Source organism: Hypanus sabinus, chromosome 1, assembly GCF_030144855.1.
Source record: "Hypanus sabinus isolate sHypSab1 chromosome 1, sHypSab1.hap1, whole genome shotgun sequence".
Classification (NCBI taxonomy): domain Eukaryota; kingdom Metazoa; phylum Chordata; class Chondrichthyes; order Myliobatiformes; family Dasyatidae; genus Hypanus; species Hypanus sabinus.
In genome coordinates this window covers 137,523,298-137,541,197 of record NC_082706.1, presented here as the reverse complement: position 1 = coordinate 137,541,197, position 17,900 = coordinate 137,523,298, and the positions used below count along the sequence as shown (strand labels likewise).

At 39.9% G+C, this 17,900-nt stretch overlaps 1 long non-coding RNA gene across 1 annotated transcript in view; it reads right to left on the bottom strand.

The window, feature by feature from the left end:
• The window catches only part of LOC132398022 (uncharacterized), a 51,319-nt gene that overhangs the window by 32,859 nt on the left and 560 nt on the right, over positions 1–17,900 (bottom strand). Inside the window, exon 2 of the long non-coding RNA XR_009513507.1 lies at positions 17,243–17,345. This is a non-coding gene — a long non-coding RNA (uncharacterized LOC132398022). The remainder of the gene's footprint in view (positions 1–17,242; positions 17,346–17,900) is intronic.

The following is a 17,900-nucleotide window of genomic DNA, read 5'->3' as shown; positions in this document are numbered from 1 at the left end:
ATTTAGTTCAGAACTTGCAAATGCATGGTAGCAATCTTATTGCAAATGAATAAAGCATAAACTACTTCTCTTACTTAACAAAGTTTTCTTGTTCAGAATTAGATAATACTAGGAAGTGTTGGTCTGCTGCTATGTGAATGTGTACCCATGCAATTTTGATCCATTGATCAGTGGACATAAAACCGTAGGACATAAGAGCAGAATTAGGCCATTCAGCCCATTAGGTCTGCTCCACTATTTCATCATGGTTGATCCAGGCTCTCTTTCAACCCCATACACCTGCTTTCTCGTCATAACCTTTGATGCCCTGAACAATCAGGAAACTATCAATTTTCGCTTTAAATATACCCATGCTCTTGGCCTCTGAAGCTGTCTGTGGCAGAGCATTACACAAATTCACTACTCCTTGGCTAAAAAATGCCTCCTTACCTCTGTTCTAAAGGCTCACTCCTCAATTTTAAGGGTATGTCCTCTAGTTCTGGACACCCCACCATAGACATCATCCTTTCCATATCCACCTTATCAAGTCCTTTCAATGAGGCTTCAATGAGATTCCCCTACATTCTTCTAAATTCCAGTGAGTACAGGCCCAAAACTGCCAATTGCTCTTCATATGTTAACCCCTTTATTCCCAGAATCATCCTCGTGAAACTCCTCTGGACTTTCTCTAATGACAACACATCCTTTCCGAGATATGGGGCCCAAAACTGTTGACAATACTCCAAATGTGACCTGACCTCGACATTATCTCCTTGTTTTTATAATCTATTCCCCTTGAAATGAATGTCAACAGTGCATTTGCCTTTTTTTTAACCACAAACTCAACCTGTAAGTTAACCTTCTGGGAGTCTTGCATGATGACTCTGAAGTCCCTGTGTGCCTCTGATGTTTGAATTTTCTTCCCAATTAGATAATAGTCTGCACATTTGTTCCTTTCACCAAAATGCATCATCATACATTTCCCAGCACTGTATTCTATCTGCCACTTTTTTGCCCATTCTTCCAATTTGTCTAAATCCTCTGCAATTGCATTGCTTTACCCCTCCATCTATCTTCATATCACCTGCAAACTTTGCCACAAAGTCATCAATTACATTATCTAAATCACTGACACAACAATGTGAAAAACAGTGCTCCTAACAGTGCTCCCTGAGGAATACCACTAGTCACTGGCAGCCAACCAGTAAGGGCCACCCTTATTCCCACGCTGCCTCCTGACTGTCTGCCATTCCTCTATCCATGCCAATCTTTTCTGTAATGCCATGGGATTTTATCTTGTTATGCAGCCTCATGTGTGGTACCTTATCAAATGCTTTCTGAAAATTCAAGATGACATCCACTGCCTCTCTTTTGTCTACCCTGCTTGTTACTTCCTTGAAGAACTCTAACAGATATGTCAAGCAAGATTTCCCTAACCATGCTGACTTAGACTTATTTTATCATTAGTCTCCAATTACCCCGAAAACTCAAACTTAATAATAGAGTCCAAGTTTCCCAACCACTCAGGTTCAGCTAACTGGCCTATAATTTCCTTTCTTTTGCCTTCCTCCTTTCTTAAAGAGTGGAGTGACAACTGCAAACTTCCAGTCCTCTTGGAGTACACCAGAATCAAGTGATTCTTGAAAGATCATGACCAATGCATCTGCTATTTCTTCAACATCCTCTTTCAGAACTCTGGGATGTAGTCTATCTAGTCCAGTCGGCTTATCCAACTTAAGATCTTTCAGCTTGCCTCGCACTTTTTCCATTGTAAGCAATGGCATTCATTCCTGCTCCCTGACACTCATTGACCTCTGCACATTGCTAGTGAAGAATGATGCAAAGTACTTAAGTTCAACTACCATTTCTTTGTCCCCTATTACTATCTCACCATCATCTAGTTCCAGTAGTCCAATATTAACTCTCAACTCCCTTTTACTCTTTGTATAACTGAAAGAACTTTTAGTATCTGCTTTATATTATTGGTTAGTTTGTCCTCATATTTAATCTTTTCCCTTCTTATGGCATAGAAACATAGAAAACCTACAGCACAATACAGGCCCTTCAGCCCATAATGCTGTGCTGAACATGTACTTACTTTAGAAATTACCTAGAGTTACCCATAGCCCTCTGTTTTTCTAAGCTCCATGTACCTATCTAGAAGCCTCTTAATAGACCTTATTGTTTCCACCTCGACCACCGTCATGGAAACCCATTGCATGCACTCACCACACTGCATAAAAAAAACTTACCTGACATCCCCTCTGTACCTACTTACACATTGAATGGTGTCCCTCAGACCCTCTCTCTCAGTAGGAGGTATGTATACAGACCATTGTCTCTCACTCCCCCTCTCTCAGGGAAAGATCTGTCCACTGACCGGAGTATCTCTATCCATCTCTCTCAGGGGGAGATCTGTACACTGACTGGAGTCTCACAGTCCCTCTCTCTCAGGGGGAGATCTGTACTCTGACTGGAGTCTCACAGTCCCTCTCTCTCAGGGGGAGATCTGTACACAGACTAGTGTCTCTCAGTTCTTCTTTTACAGAGAGTGATCTGTTCACTGATGAGTGTCTTTCTATCCCCTCTCTCTTGGGGGGTGGGGGAGACCTGTACATTGAACAGTATCTCTCAGTTCCTCCCACTCCTCTGGAGATCTGTACACTGTCTGGTGTCTCATGGACCCCTTCTCTCAGGAGGTGATCTGTACTCTGACCGGTGTCTCTCAATCCCTCTCTCTCAGGGAGATATTTACACTAATGGGTGACTCTCAGTCTCTCTCTCAGGGGAGACCTAAACACGATCTGGTGTCTCATAGTCCCTGTCTCTCAGGGAGAGTTCTGTACACTGACTGGCGTCTCTTAGTCTCTTGCTCTCAGGAAGAGATATGTACACTAACTGGTGTCTCTCAGTCGCTCTCTCTCAGGGGGAGATCTGTACACTGACTTGTCTCTCTCTCTCTCTCTCTCTCTCAGGGGGAGAACTGCACACTGACCAGTGTCTCACTGTCCCTTTCTCTCATGGAGTTGTCTGAACACTGAGCAGTGTCTCTCAGTCTCTTGCTCTTAAGGGGAGATCTGTACACTGACCAGTGTCTCTCATTCCCTCCCTCTCAAGGTAAGATCTGTAACAGTCCCTCCCTCACAAGGGGAGACCTGTACTCTAATGAGTGTCACTCAACCCCCCCCCCCATCAGGGGTAGATCTGTACAATGAGCAGTGTCTCTCAATCCCTCTCTCTCAGGGGGAGATCAATACACTCACTGATGTCTCTCAGACCCCTCTCTCAGGTGGCGATCTCTCCACTGACTATTATAATTATGTATAAAATGCTTGCAGTTTCTGATCACTTCTCTAGCATGTTGCCCCAGAGATTTAGTTGCAATGACAACAGAGCCAGTAGTATTTGATGTCATTACTCTGCGATTTACTTAATCTCTGGTATCCACATGTATGGTTAAATGCAGAACTCCAGAAGTTGTTGTCAAAGAAGTTATGTTCTTTGTGATGTTGCAATCAAAGGTTTGGGACATCTGCATGAACAAATTGTTGCACATTATTCTGATAGCAGAGTTATGCTCTGTTGTTATACTCAACAAAGCAAATGTTATGCTTTGTTGAGTAAGTTGTAATCGAACTTTTAAAAGATACATTTAGCAACACATATTGTTGAATTTCTTTGGAGACTGCAGGAGAATATGATGTGGATAAACTATCATCTAGTTGCTGTGCCCAAAAATGAGTAACAAATATAGACCAAAAAGTAAAGTTTGGCTGATAAACTTAAAGTTCAAGCTAAAAGTTCAAAGTAAATTTATTATCAAAGTATACCATATACTACCCTGAAATTTATTTTCTTGAAGGCATTCACTGAAGAACCAAGTAATACAATAGAATCAATAAAAAAATAGTAAGTAAATAATACTGATAAAATGACCAAACTTGTATCAATGAAAGATGTTCACAGATGTGGCAGGGCTTGAATAATATCACCTCTAATAATGTTAAATCAAGTGACATAGAAGACAGCAGGGCTTTGCTTCCAGATGAGCTCAACACCTTCTATATTTGCTCTGACCATCAAAACATGGAGGTACCATCACAAACTCCCATATCCCCCAATTATCTTATGCCTTCAGTTTCTGAAGCCAATGTGTGAGCAGCCATCAGGAGAATGAATCCATGAAAAACATCCAGTCCAGATGGGATACGTGGCAAAGTACTAAAAACCTGTACTGATCAGCTAGCTGGAGTGTTCACTGAGATCTTTAGTTTCTTGCTTCAGCAGTGTGTGGCACCCAGCTGCTTCATTCATACTGATGCACTAGAAGAGCATGGTGACCTCCTCAATGGCTATCACTCAATAGCACTTACACTCACAGTGATGAAGTTTTTTGAGAGGTTGGTGATGAAACATATTAACTCCTGCCTGAGAAGTTACAAATTGCATAGTGGACCAACAGGTCTACCGCAGATGCAAGCTCATTGGCTCTTCTGTCAACTATGGAATATCTGGACAGTAAGATGCATATATCAGGATGCTCTTTATCAACTACAGCTCAGTATTCAATACCATCATCCCTTCAAAACTTTCTTAAGTGTTTGTGGAGATTCGACAAGATATCTCAAACTTTGACAAACTTCTATTGATGCGCAGTGGGGAGTATATTGACTTGTTGCATCACAGCCTGGTGTGGAAACACGAAAGCCTTTGAATGAAAAATCTAACAAAAAGAATTGGATACAGCCCAGTCCATCACAGGTAAAGCCCTCCCAACCATTAAGCATATCTATTCAAAACATTTTTGCGGGAAAGTAGCATCCATCATCAGGAACCCCCACCAACTACGACATGTTCTCTGCCATCATCAGGAAGGTGGTACAGGAGCCTCAGGACTCACACATAGTGATATTCTGAATGTTAAAAGACCTGAACAGATCAGATATGGATAAGTTATTTCCCATGATAGGGGAGTCCAGGACAAGAAGGCATGACTTCAGGATTGAAGGACGTCCATTTAAAACAGAGATGCAGAGAAATTACCTTAGTCAGATGGTGGTAAATCTGTGGAATTTATTTCCATGAGCCACTTCGGAGGCCAAGTTATTGGATGCATTTAAGGCAGAGTTAGATAGGTTCTTGATTAGCTAGGGTATCAAAGGGTATGGGGAGAAGGCAGGGGAGTGGTGATGACTGGAAGAATTGGATCAGCCCATATTGAATGGCAGAGCAAATTTGATGGCAGCAGTGAGAAGAGAGCATGGCCTAGATGGTGAGGGTCCATGACGAAAGATACTGCTTTCTTGGGGTAGTGCACTTTGTAAATGTGCTCTATGGCGTGGTAGGCTTTGCCTCTGATGGACTGGGCTGTATCTCGTTCTTATAGTAAGCTGTCCCATTCTTGGGCTTTGGGTGATACAACCAGTCATGCCACTGTGCAACTACATAAGTTTAGATGACATGCTGAATCTGTTCAAACTTTTAAGAAGGTAGAGATGATGCTGTGTCTCCTTTGGAATGGAACTTGCAATACATGGAATGGAGGGGCCAATGCACGGGTTTGGAAAAGGCTGCAGAAGATTGCAAACTCAGCCAGCTCCATCATGGGCACTAGCCTCTCTGGTATCAAAAGGTGATGCCACAAAAAGGTGGCATCCATCATTAAGGACTCCCATCATCCAGGTCATGCCCTCTTCTCATTCTTATGAGCAAGGAGGTGGTACAAGAGCTTGAAGACACTCACTCAATGTTTTGGGAAGAGCTTTTTCTCCTCCGCCATCAGATATCTGAATTTATAATAAATCCATGTACACTACCTGTACCTATTTTTTTTGCTCACTGTTTGCTGTATTTATTTAATCATTTAATAATAAATTATTTATTTTACTTGTAAATATATATTTGCTATTATATAATCTTTAAAATTATGTATTGCAATGTACAGCTGTCGCAAAACATCAAATTTCACAACATATGGCAGTGTTCAGTGATATTAAACCTGATTCTGAAGCAGAGAAGTGATGTGAAAATATATTCTCACTCTTTCATTATTGCTAGATCTAAATCTTGGAATTTTCTCCCCAACAGCACTACGGGATTATCTTCAGTTGTGGTTCAGGACAGCAGCTTATCACGACCTTTTGAAGAACAACATAGGATGAGCAGTAAGTGCTGGCTTTAAATTTTTTAAAAAGCAGCAATTTGGGTATCAAGCAGAATATGACAGAAAACTGCAGTAGTGTTTACTGATCTCATTATAGCTATTAAAATATACAATTTTCAAAAGTAGTAAAAAAATCAGTTAACATCCAAAACAAACAGATTCCTAATGGATAAAATAGTTCTGACTAATTGCTGTTACAAGGATGTGGCTGTGTGGTGACCATAGTTGACTACTGAGAAGACAGACTAAAGAGGGAAGCCCTAATGATGAAGGATGCAATATCAACCTGGAAAAGTGAGTGTGGATGGAACTAAGATATAACAAGGAACAAGAATTGTATGTTAGAATGTCTGAAGGCCACCTATTTAGAGACAAAACTAATCAAATAAAGGTTTGAGCAAAGTTAATCTAATGGGTTAAATTATCTTCAGTAAATAAAAATAGGTAAAACAAATCGACAAAATAATTGAGAAGTTAACTTAATAGAATGTACTTGCGAGAAGGTTTTGAAATAATACATACAAAAAATGTTAGGTAAGGTCTGATTTAAACTGTTGTCTATGTGACAGCATTCATTAGTAAGCTCATAAAAAACAGCTGAGAGATTCTGTATCCTGTGGCAATGATTCACTTCAATTGATGAGAGTGATTGTGCAATAATTTAATATTTGCCATTTGCTTGGATGAGTACTAAGTCAAGCACCAGTAAGAAACTTGACAATATCCATAAGAAAACAGTTATTTAACTGGGAGATCAAAATCAGGTTTAATATCACTGGCATATGTCATGAAATAAGTTTTTTCAAGTCAAGTCACCTTTTATTGTCATTTTAACCATAACTGCTGGTACAGTACACAGTAAAAACAAGACATTTTTCAGGATCATGGTGTTACATGAAACAATACAAAAACTACACTGAACTATGTAAAAACAACACAGAAAAAGCTACACTAGACTACAGACCTACCGAGAACTGCATGAAGTGCACTAAACAGTGCAGGCATTAAAGTAAATAATAAACAAGACAATAGGCACAGTAGAGGGCAGTAAGTTGGTGTCAGTCCAGACTCTGGGTATTGAGGAGTCTGATAGCTTTGGGGAAGAAACTGTTACATAGTCTGTTTGTGAGAGCCTGAATGCTTCGGTGCCTTTTCCCAGATGGCAGGAGGGAGTAGAGTTTGTATGAGGGGTGCGTGGGGTCCTTCATAATGCTGTTTGCTTTGCAGATGCAGCATGTAGTGTAAATGTCTGTAATGGCGGGAAGAGAGACCCCGATGATCTTTTCAGCTGACCTCATTATCTGCTGCGGGGTCTTGTGATCCGAGATGGCGCAATTTCCGAACCAGGCAGTGATTCAGCTGCTCAGGATGCTCTCAATACAACCTCTGTGGAATGTGATGAGGATGGGGGGTGGGCTTTGCAGAAAGTAGAGATGCAGCTGGGCTTTCTTTGCTATGGAGCTGGTGCTGAGGGACCAGGTGAGATTCTCCGCCAGGCGAACACCAAGAAATTTGGTGCTCTTAACGATCTCTACTGAGGAGCCATCGATGTTCATTGGAGAGTGGTTGCTCCGTGCCCTCCTGAGGTCAACAACCACCAGTCTATTAGGCACTACACTTCCTCTCTGTATGCTGACTCATTGTTCTTGCTGATAGACCCACCACGGCTGTGTCACTGACGAACTTGATGATGTGATTTGAGCTGTGTGTTGCAGCACAGTCGTGGGTCAGCAGAGTGAACAGCAGTGGACTGAGCACGCAACCCTGGGGGCCCCCTGTGCTCAGTGTGATGGTGTTGGAGATGCTGCTTCTGATCTGGACTGACTGAGGTCTCCCAGTCAAGAAGTCTATTATCCGGTTGCAAAGGAAGATGTTCAAACCCAGTAGGCTCAACTTTCCAATCAGTTTCTGAGGAACGATTGTGTTGAATGCTGAACTGAAGTCTATGAACAGCATTCAAATGTACCTGGCTTTTTTGTCCAGGTGGGTTAGGACCAGGTGCAGGGTGATGACAATGGCATCATCTATTCACTGGTTGGGATGGTATGTGAACTGCAGGGGGTCCAGTGAGGAGGTCAAGCAGGGTCTTGATGTGCCTCATGACAAGCCTCTTGAAACACTTCCATATAACCATATAACAATCACAGCATGGAAACAGGCCATCTCGGCCCTCCTAGTCCATGCCAAACTCTTAATCTCACCTAGTCCCACCTACCCGCACTCAGCCCATAACCCTCCACTCCTTTCCTGTCCATATACCTATCCAATTTTACCTTAAATGACACAACTGAACTGGCCTCTACTACTTCTACAGGAAGCTCATTCCACACAGCTATCACTCTCTGAGTAAAGAAATACCCTCTCCTGATTCCCTTAAACTTCTGCCCCCTAACTCTCAAATCATGTCCTCTCGTTTGAATCTCCCCTACTCTGAATGGAATCAGCCTATTCACGTCAACTCTATCTATCCTTCTCAAAATTTTAAATAGCTCGATCAAATCCCTCTTCAACCTTCTATGCTCCAATGAATAGAGACCTAACTTGTTTAACCTTTCTCTGTAACTTAAGTGCTGAAACCGAGGTAACATCCTAGTAAATCGTCTCTGCACTCTCTCTAATTTATTGATATCTTTCCTATAATTCGGTGACCAGAACCGTACACAATATTCCAAATTTGGCCTTACCAATGCCTTGTACAATTTTAACATTACATCCCAACTTCTGTACTCAATGCTCTGATTTATAAAGGCCAGCATTCCAAAAGCCTTCTTCACTATATTATCTACATGAGACTCCACCTTCAGGGAACTATGCACTGTTATTCCTAGATTTCTCTGTTCCACTGCATTCCTCAATGCCCTACCATTTACCCTGTATGTTCTATTTGGATTATTCCTGCCAAAATGTAGAACCTCACACTTCTCAGCATTAAACTCCATCTGCCAACGTTCAGCCCATTCTTCTACCTGGCATAAATCTCCCTGCAAGCTTTGAAAACCCACCTCATTATCCACAACACCTCCTACCTTAGTATCATCGGCATACTTACTAATCCAATTTACCACCACATCATCCAGATCATTTATGTATATTACAAATAACATTGGGCCCAAAACAGATCCCTGAGGAACCCCGCTAGTCACTGGCCTCCATCCCGATAAACAATTATCCACCACTACTCTCTGGCATCTCCCATCTAGCCACTGTTGAATCCATTTTATTACTCCAGCATTAATACCTAATGACTGAACCTTCTTAACTAACATTCCATGTGGAACTTTGTCAAAGGCCTTGCTGAAGTCCATATAGACTACATCCACTGCCTTACGCTCGTCAACATTCCTCGTAACTTCTTCAAAAAATTCAATAAGGTTTGTCAAACATGACCTTCCACGCACAAATTCATGGTGGCTACTCCTAATCAGATCCTGTCTATCCAGATAATTATAAATACCATCTCTAAGAATACTGTCCATTAATTTACCCACCACTGATGTCAAATTGACAGGTCTATATTTGCTAGGCTTACTTCTAGAACCCTTTTTAGACAATGGAACCACATGAGCAATACGCCAATCCTCCGGCACAATCCCCGTTTCTAATGACATCTGAAAGATCTCCGTCAGAGCTCCTGCTATCTCTACACAAACTTCCCTCAAGGTCCTGGGGAATATCCTGTCAGGACCCGGAGATTTATCCACTTTTAAATTTCTTAAAAGCACCAGTACTTCCTCCTCTTTAATTGTCATAGGTTCCATAACTTCCTTACTTGTTTCCCACACCTTACACAATTTAATATCCTTCTCCTTAGTGAATACTGAAGAGAAGAAATCATTCAAAATCTCTCCCATCTCTCTCGGCTCCACACATAGCTGACCACCCTGATTCTCTAAGGGACCAATTTTATCCCTCACTATCCTCTTGCTTTTAATATAACTGTAGAAAACTCCATGATGATGGATGTGAGTGCAACAGGAATCAGAATAATTAACGCTGGCACGTGTTGTGAGGTTTGATAACTTGGCAGCAGCAGTTCAGTACATAATACAGAAAGCAAAAAAATCAATTACTGTAAATATATATGTATATTGAATAGATTAAAATAGTGCAAAATCAGAAGTAATAATATTTTAAAAAATGTAAGGTAATGTTCATGGGTTCAATGACTATTCAGGAATGGTATGGCAGAAGGAAAAAAGTGGGTCTTGAATCACTGAGTGTGCGCCTTCAGGCTTCTGTACCTTGTCCTTGATGGTAGCAATGAGAAGAGAGGATTTCCTGAATACCATCCTAAATATTCCCTCCATCACTGGTACATTGTGGTTACACCACTGCATATAAAAATTGTGTAATTACTTACCTTCATGTTCTGAAAAGAAGCCCAAATCTATAACTAAGGATAGCAGGTGTATTGGATGATTATTCCTTCAGGTCCCTCTTCAACGTAAATAATTTTCGGACTTGGAAATACATTGTTATTCTTCATCAAGGTTGGTCAAAAGCTGGAACTTCCTTATTCAAAAGTATTAGGAGGGTAATCTCATTTGAAGGAGAGCAGTACTTCAATAAGAAACTTAACACTACTTTAAGGACAACTGGTATTGAACAATAAATGTGAAACCTACTGGTAAATACAAGAACAAAAATTTAAAACTGCATTTGTGCGCACTTGGGTGGGAATCCCAAATGTGCTGATACTCAGGGAGGGAAAACCTGGCCAATATTTGTTTTAAAATTTAAAACAGTTTAGTTATCTGGACAAGGTTTCAGAACAATAACAAGCAATTACAAGAATTACTTATTTTTAAAAGATTTATTTACTTTACAAAAATGTTATGCAGCATATGGTAACTGAAACAGACATATGAATTTTATCTGCCAGATATACAAAGAAACAACTCTGAATTTGCCAGATCCTGATGCAAGTCTTATCCACCCTAATTCAAATGATAATTATGAGATGCTAGAACAGATCTGGAAGAATATATGACAATACTATTGTGAAGCATTTTTTTGTGAAGGATAAGCTTTTTTTGCAGAATTCCATTATTTAGTACGTGCTGCAATTGCTTGATCTATTAAAACAGCCAAAGTAAAAGGACAGTTAAATGTCCCAATGCTTGGAGTGAGCAGAAATCGCTGAAGTTCTCCTGCCAATGAATTTGTAGCTCTAGTATAAAGTTTCCAGGCAAAATGCATAGAACCAGCTTTATAATTTTAAAACGGGCTCTTGAATACAATAATGTTGCTTTTTGTTTATATTTGTGAGGCTTGTAGATTACTATTTAACTAGTTATGATTTACAAAAAAAACAAACTGTTTGAAATACTGCACACCTTCAAGTTCCTTTGAATATACAATATACAAATGCTGAAAGCAATAAATTACACTTATCACTGGAAAACTGTTATCATCTGTTGCTAAATATCCAAGGAGGTGGTGGGGTGTAATTTACTTGAAATGCTGTGCTGTACCATAAGATGCATCAGAATGGTAATTGGATTTTAAGCACAGATAATGTAGATTTGGAGGTGGAAACTGAAATGCAGTGTGATTTGCTGGTGATGAAAGATAAATGTATTGGCACTTCCACAGGTCGGTAAATATATATATATATATATATATATATATCTGAATCAGAATCAGATTTAATATCACCAGCATATGTTGTGAAATTTGTTAACTTTATGGCAGCAGTACAAATACATGATAAATAACTAGAGAAAAAAACTGAGTTACGCTAAGTATATATATGTCTATTAAATAGTTAAGTTAAAGTAAGTAGTGCAAAATAACATAAATAAAAAAAAAGTAGTGAGGTAGTGTTCATGGGTTCAATGTCCACTTAGAAATCGGATGGCAGAGGGGAAGAAGCTGTTCCTGAATCGCTGTGTGTGTGCCTTCAGGTTTTTTTACCTTCTTTCCAACAGTAACAGTGTGAAGAGGGCATGTCCTGGGTGATGGGTATCCTTAATGATGGATGCTGCCTTCCTGAGGCACCGCTCCTTTAAGGAGTCCTGGATACTACAGAGGCTGGTGCCCATGAAGGAGCTGACTAATTTTATAAGTTTCTGCAATTTATTTCAATCTTGTACAGTAGCTCCCCTCAACAAAGGGTGATGGAGTCAGTCAGCATGCTCTCCATTGTACATTTGTAGAAGTTTTCAGGTGTTTTAGTTGGCAAACCAAATCTCCATAAACCATAAGATGTAGGAGCAGAATTAGGCTATTTGGTCCATTGAGTCTGCTCTGCCTGATCCTTTTCCCCCCCATAAACCCTATTCCCTGCTCTTCTCCCTGTACCCTTTGATGCTGTGTCCAATCAAGAATCTATCAAGCTTTGCCTTAAATACACCCATGACCTGGCCTCCACAGCTGCCTGTGGTAACAAATTCCACAAATTCACCACCCTCTGGCCAAAAAAATTTCTCTGCATTTCTGTTTCAAATAGATGTCTCTCTATCCTGAGGCTTTGCCCTCATATCCAAGCTTCTCCCACCATGGAAAACATCTTTTCCGCATCTGCTCTGTCTTGGCCTTTCAACAATCGAAAGGTTTCAATGAGATCTCCCCCTCATCTTTCTAAATTCCAGCGAGTACAGACCCAGAGTCATCAAACGTTCTTCGTACGATAACCCTTTAATTCCTGGAATCATCCTTGTGAACCTCCTTTAGACTCTCTCCAATGTCAGCACATCTCTTCTAAGTAGAAGAGCCCAAAACTGTACACAATACTCAAGGTGAGGCCTTACCAGTGCCTTATAAAGCCTTAGCATCACATTCCTTCTCTTGTATCCTAGACCTCTTGAAATGAATGCGAGCATTTGCCTTCCTCACCACTGACTCACCCTGCAAGTTAACCCTTCGGGTGTTCTGCACGAGGACTCACAAGTCCCCTTGCATCTCAGATTTTTTGATTTTCTCCGTTTAGAAAATAGTCTGCACATTTATTCCTACTACTAAAGTGCATGACCATGCATTTTCCAACATATTTCATTTGCTACTTTTGTGCTCATTCTCCTATATCCACTCTCATCTTTTATTTTTTACATACTTGAAAAAGCTTTTACTATCCACTTTAATATTGTTTGCTAGCTTATCTTCATATTTCAACTTCCCCCTTCTAATGATTCTTTCAGTTGCTCTCTTTCAGTTTTCAAAAGCTTCCTAATCCTCTACCTTCCCGCTAGATTTTGCTTTATTGTATGCCCTCTCTTTTGTTCTTACATTAACTTTAACATCCCTTGTCAGCCATGGTTGTATTATTTTGCCATTTGAGTATTTCTTCATTTTTGGAGTGCATCTGTCCTGCACCTTCCTTATTTTTCTCAGAAACTCACACCACTGCTGCTCCGCTGTCATCCCTGCTAGCAGCTCTTTCCAATTTACTTTGGCCAACTCCTCTCTCATACTACTGTGATTTCCTTTACTCCATTAAAGTACTACTATGTCAGACTTTACTTTCTCCCTCTCAAATTTCAAGTTGAACTCAATCATATTCTGATCACTTGCTCCATGGGTTCTTTTACCTTAAGCTCCCTAACCGACTCCGGTTTATTACATAATACCCAATCTGGTATAGGTGATACCCTAAGTAGGTCAACGACAAAGTGTTCTAAAAAGCCAGCTTGCAGGCATTCAACAAATTCACTCTCTTGAGATTCATTACCAACCTGATTTTCCCAATGGACCTGCATGTTAAAATCTCCCGTGAATATAACATTTCCTGAGACTTCTAATGAAATATAGATGCTGCACTGCCTTCTTTATAGCTGCATCAATGTGTGTCCAGGTTAGATCCTCAATATCAGAGATATTGACACCCAAGAACTTGATATTACTAACTCTCTCCACTTCTGATCCCACTATGAGGATTGATTTGTATTCCTTCATCTTATCCTTTCTGAAGACCACAGTCAGATCTTTGGTATTGCTAATGCTGATTGCAAGGTTGTGCTGCAACAACACTCAATTAACTGGCATATCTCACTCCTGTATGCTCTTTCATCACCATTTGAAATTCTGCCAACAAAGGTTGTATCAGCAGCAAATTTATAGATGCTGTTTGAGCTACGCCTAGCCACACAGTCATGTGTATAGAAAGAATAGAGCAGTGGGCCAAGCAGACATCCCTGTGGAGCACTGCAGTGTTAATTGTCAGTGAAATGGAGACGTTACTTTCAATTCACACAGATTGTGTTCTTCCAGTTAGATAGTCGAAGATCCAGTTGCAGGGACAGGTATAAAGGCCTAGGCTCTGCAGCTTTTTGATCAGGACTGCAGGAATGATGGTGTTAAATGCTGAGCTACACAGCATCCTGACATGGGTACTTGCATTGTCCAGGTGGTCCAAGGCTGTGTGGAGAGCCTTTGAGACCACTTACCTGAAAATCCAATATCCAAAAACCTCCAAGATATGAAATTTTTGGAGTGCTGACATGATGTCACAAATTGAAAATTTCACAAGGTGCTGGGAAGGTTTCCAGGCAATGTGCAGGTTTCTGAACACCACAGACAATTCTGAGAGTGATCTCACACACCCTGAGTGCGGCCCAGTTGGCGCCAGTTTGTTTTCAGCAGTCATCATAGCCAGAACTTTGTGCATTACTCACAGTGATTATCATGTCTTAATCTCTGCTCTGTGCAGTGAAGATATTGTTGAAAATGTAAAAATTACCTTTATGGATAATAGTGAAAAGAAAAACAGGAAGCACTTATGTTTATCTATAACACAGAAAGACAAGTTATTGGAAAAACTTGAATGTGGTGAGTGAAGCATCTGACAGAGGAATTTGGTGTTGGAATGACCAGTATCTATGATGTGAAGAAATTGAAGTCAAATTGTTAAAAGTTCTAAGCTGGTTAATGAAAATAGAAAAGTACTACACCGCATTAAATTTTTAAAGATTTGCAGTGATAAGCATCTACTGATCATAAACACTGAAGATCATATTGTTAACACAGTAGAAAAGGTGCCCATAGACAAAACAGTGAAAACACAATGGACATATTGAAGGACAGCATTTCTTGTTAAATAGAACAAGAAATCATGTCAGTTTATAAAATCAAAGGAAGATTGCTATGACAAAAATCAATCTATCTATAAATATATGGATCTATATAAATCTATCTATAAAAATCATCAATCTATAACAAAAATCAATTGTTATGACAAATCAATCTTTTGATTTTATACCTATATAAAACCTAAAAAAATAAAATACACATACAATGTACTGTAACTTTTAATCAAAACACAGCATCATAGCTGAAGACTGAAACCCTACTGTTGTTTGTTGTTGCTTAACAACCTATTCAGGTATTCTCCCAATACTGCTGTGCTGCCTTTGTTACCCTGCACACATTATATTTTCTTTATGTTAATAGTATTCAATAATTTTTGCTATTAGTACATACGTATGATGGTCAAGACAAAGACTGCTTGCCAGTCGCACATAAATTTAGAGATGGGTATGAAGGCGATGCCAAACAGCCGCTGACAACATGAGTGGCTGAGGTAGTGACCGCTTACTTTTCTGATGGTTCAATGTACATATTATTGTTTCATGCACAAAATTATTTTAAAAATATTATATAACACTAACTTCAGAGTATATGTATAAGCTGTACATGTAAATGGAATTTAGTGTTTAGATTTGGGTTCTGTCCCCAAGCTATCTCATTATATAGATTTCCAAAAGTTGAAAACTGAAATACTTCCAGCAGCCTGTAGCAAGGAATGTCAAGCAATGAGGCTAAAAACTGTTGTGGAATATAATTTTATTGCTGACACATGCTTAATTTTGAGCTACTGGATTTGTTATGAATCAATCAGTTATAGCAAACAAAAAAGGGGTGGGGTGTGCTCAGTGGTGTGAAGATAGCCAGTGGTGTGGCCAACCTACTCTTTATGAGAGCTCCCAGTCCATGCCCTTTCTCGGTCCTTATTTCTGTTTCTACCTTGGAGAATTGATTCACTAGAAGACAGGCAGAATTCACAAAACAGCAAAAAGCTTCATTGATTACTGAATTGAAATTAATGAATTTGGAATTGTTTTTAGTAAGATGAACATTTGCTAGCTTTATGCTTGTTACTGAAACGCTTATTGAATCTTCCTGGATCCTTGCATACTGGTTCTTGACATTTGCTTCAATTAGCTCTCTCGTTGGCCTTCTCATTTGTGCTTCTTTCAATGATTTCATTTCTCACTCATAAAAACATTGGATGCTATGCATATGCCATAGAATGTCAAATGCACATCATAAAGTGTGCTGAGAGGGTCCACAGGAGGTTCACAAGAATGATTCTGAGAATGAAAGGGTTAATGTATGAGGAGCATTTGATGGCTCTGGGCCTGGACTTGCTGGAGTTTAGAAGAATGAGGCGGAATCTCATTGAAATCTATTGAATATTGAAAGGCCTAGATTAAGTGGATCTCAAGAGAACAATTTCTATAGTGATTGAGTCTAGGACCAGAACATACAGTCTTAGAATAGAGAGGCATCCATTAAGAACAAAGGAGATATTTCTTCAGCCAGAGGGTGGCAAATCTGTGGAATTCATTGCCAGAGATGGCTCTGCAGCCCAAGTTATTGAGTACATTTAAAGTGGAGGTTGACAGGTTCTTGATTAATCAGGGTATCGAAGGTTACAGGGAGAAGGCAGGAAAATGGGGCTGAGAGGGATAATAAATCAACTGAAATAAGATGGTAGAGCATACTGGATGGGCCAAATGGCCAAATTCTGCTCCTATATCTTATGGTCTTATTAAAACTTCACATTGTTTCTCACATAAACTTTCCAAATAAAACTGTGAAATATTAGTACAAGTTGTTCTGATGTATTAAATTTTGTCAAATATTGGATGAAAGTCTGAAGAGCTCCAAGTGACACTCTGTTAGCTCGCAAAATGTAAGGTGTCACTGTGTCTATACAAGTATAAACACTGCAGGGTTTTTAATGTCTAATGTTTATTGATAGCAGCTGGAGTCTTCCTTGGCTTCAGGCACAGTGGCATCAGGATGTCTACCGAACACAAGTTGTTTGAATGAAAGAAACCATGAGTTAGTAGCATGAGAACAAAAGGTGAAATAATTTACCTGTCTCGGTCTCGCTATGCTTATGTATTGAACTCCTATTTATTGAGGCACCTTTCGCTCGGTTCTTGGGACTTCACCCAGACCAAGGGATTGCGATTGACGCCTAGGACGGACACGGTGATTTCACGAGTCAGAATTCAGAGTTCCCCCCCAACAAAAGCACTAATAAAGTCCCCTGACAGAAGCGACAATCGAGTAGCGACTAAGAACCCTGAGCCCTGAAATCTTTGTGACAATACTACGTAGTGTTTTATGTGGATTATTTGTGCTCTCTATTTTACAATAATTAGGTTTAATTTACTCTGTTGTGCTCGTACCCTTCTTACCACATCTCCTGGACACTCAAATTATTTGTTTTTTTTGGGCCTGATCAACCCAGTCCAATACACCTGCATTCAGCTTTGTAATGAAATAAAACTTTTATTTCATAATTCTTCAAACTATATTAAAATGTACGCTTGTACAAAAAGTATTAACACCAGGAAATCTGCAGATGCTGGAAATTCAAACAACACACACAAAATGCTGGTGGAACACAGCAGACCTGGCAGCATCTATAGGGAGAAGCGCTGTCGACGTTTCGAGCCTAGACCCTTCATCAGGACTAACCAAAAGGAAAGATAGTAAGAGATTTGAAAGTAGTGGGGGGAGGGGGAAA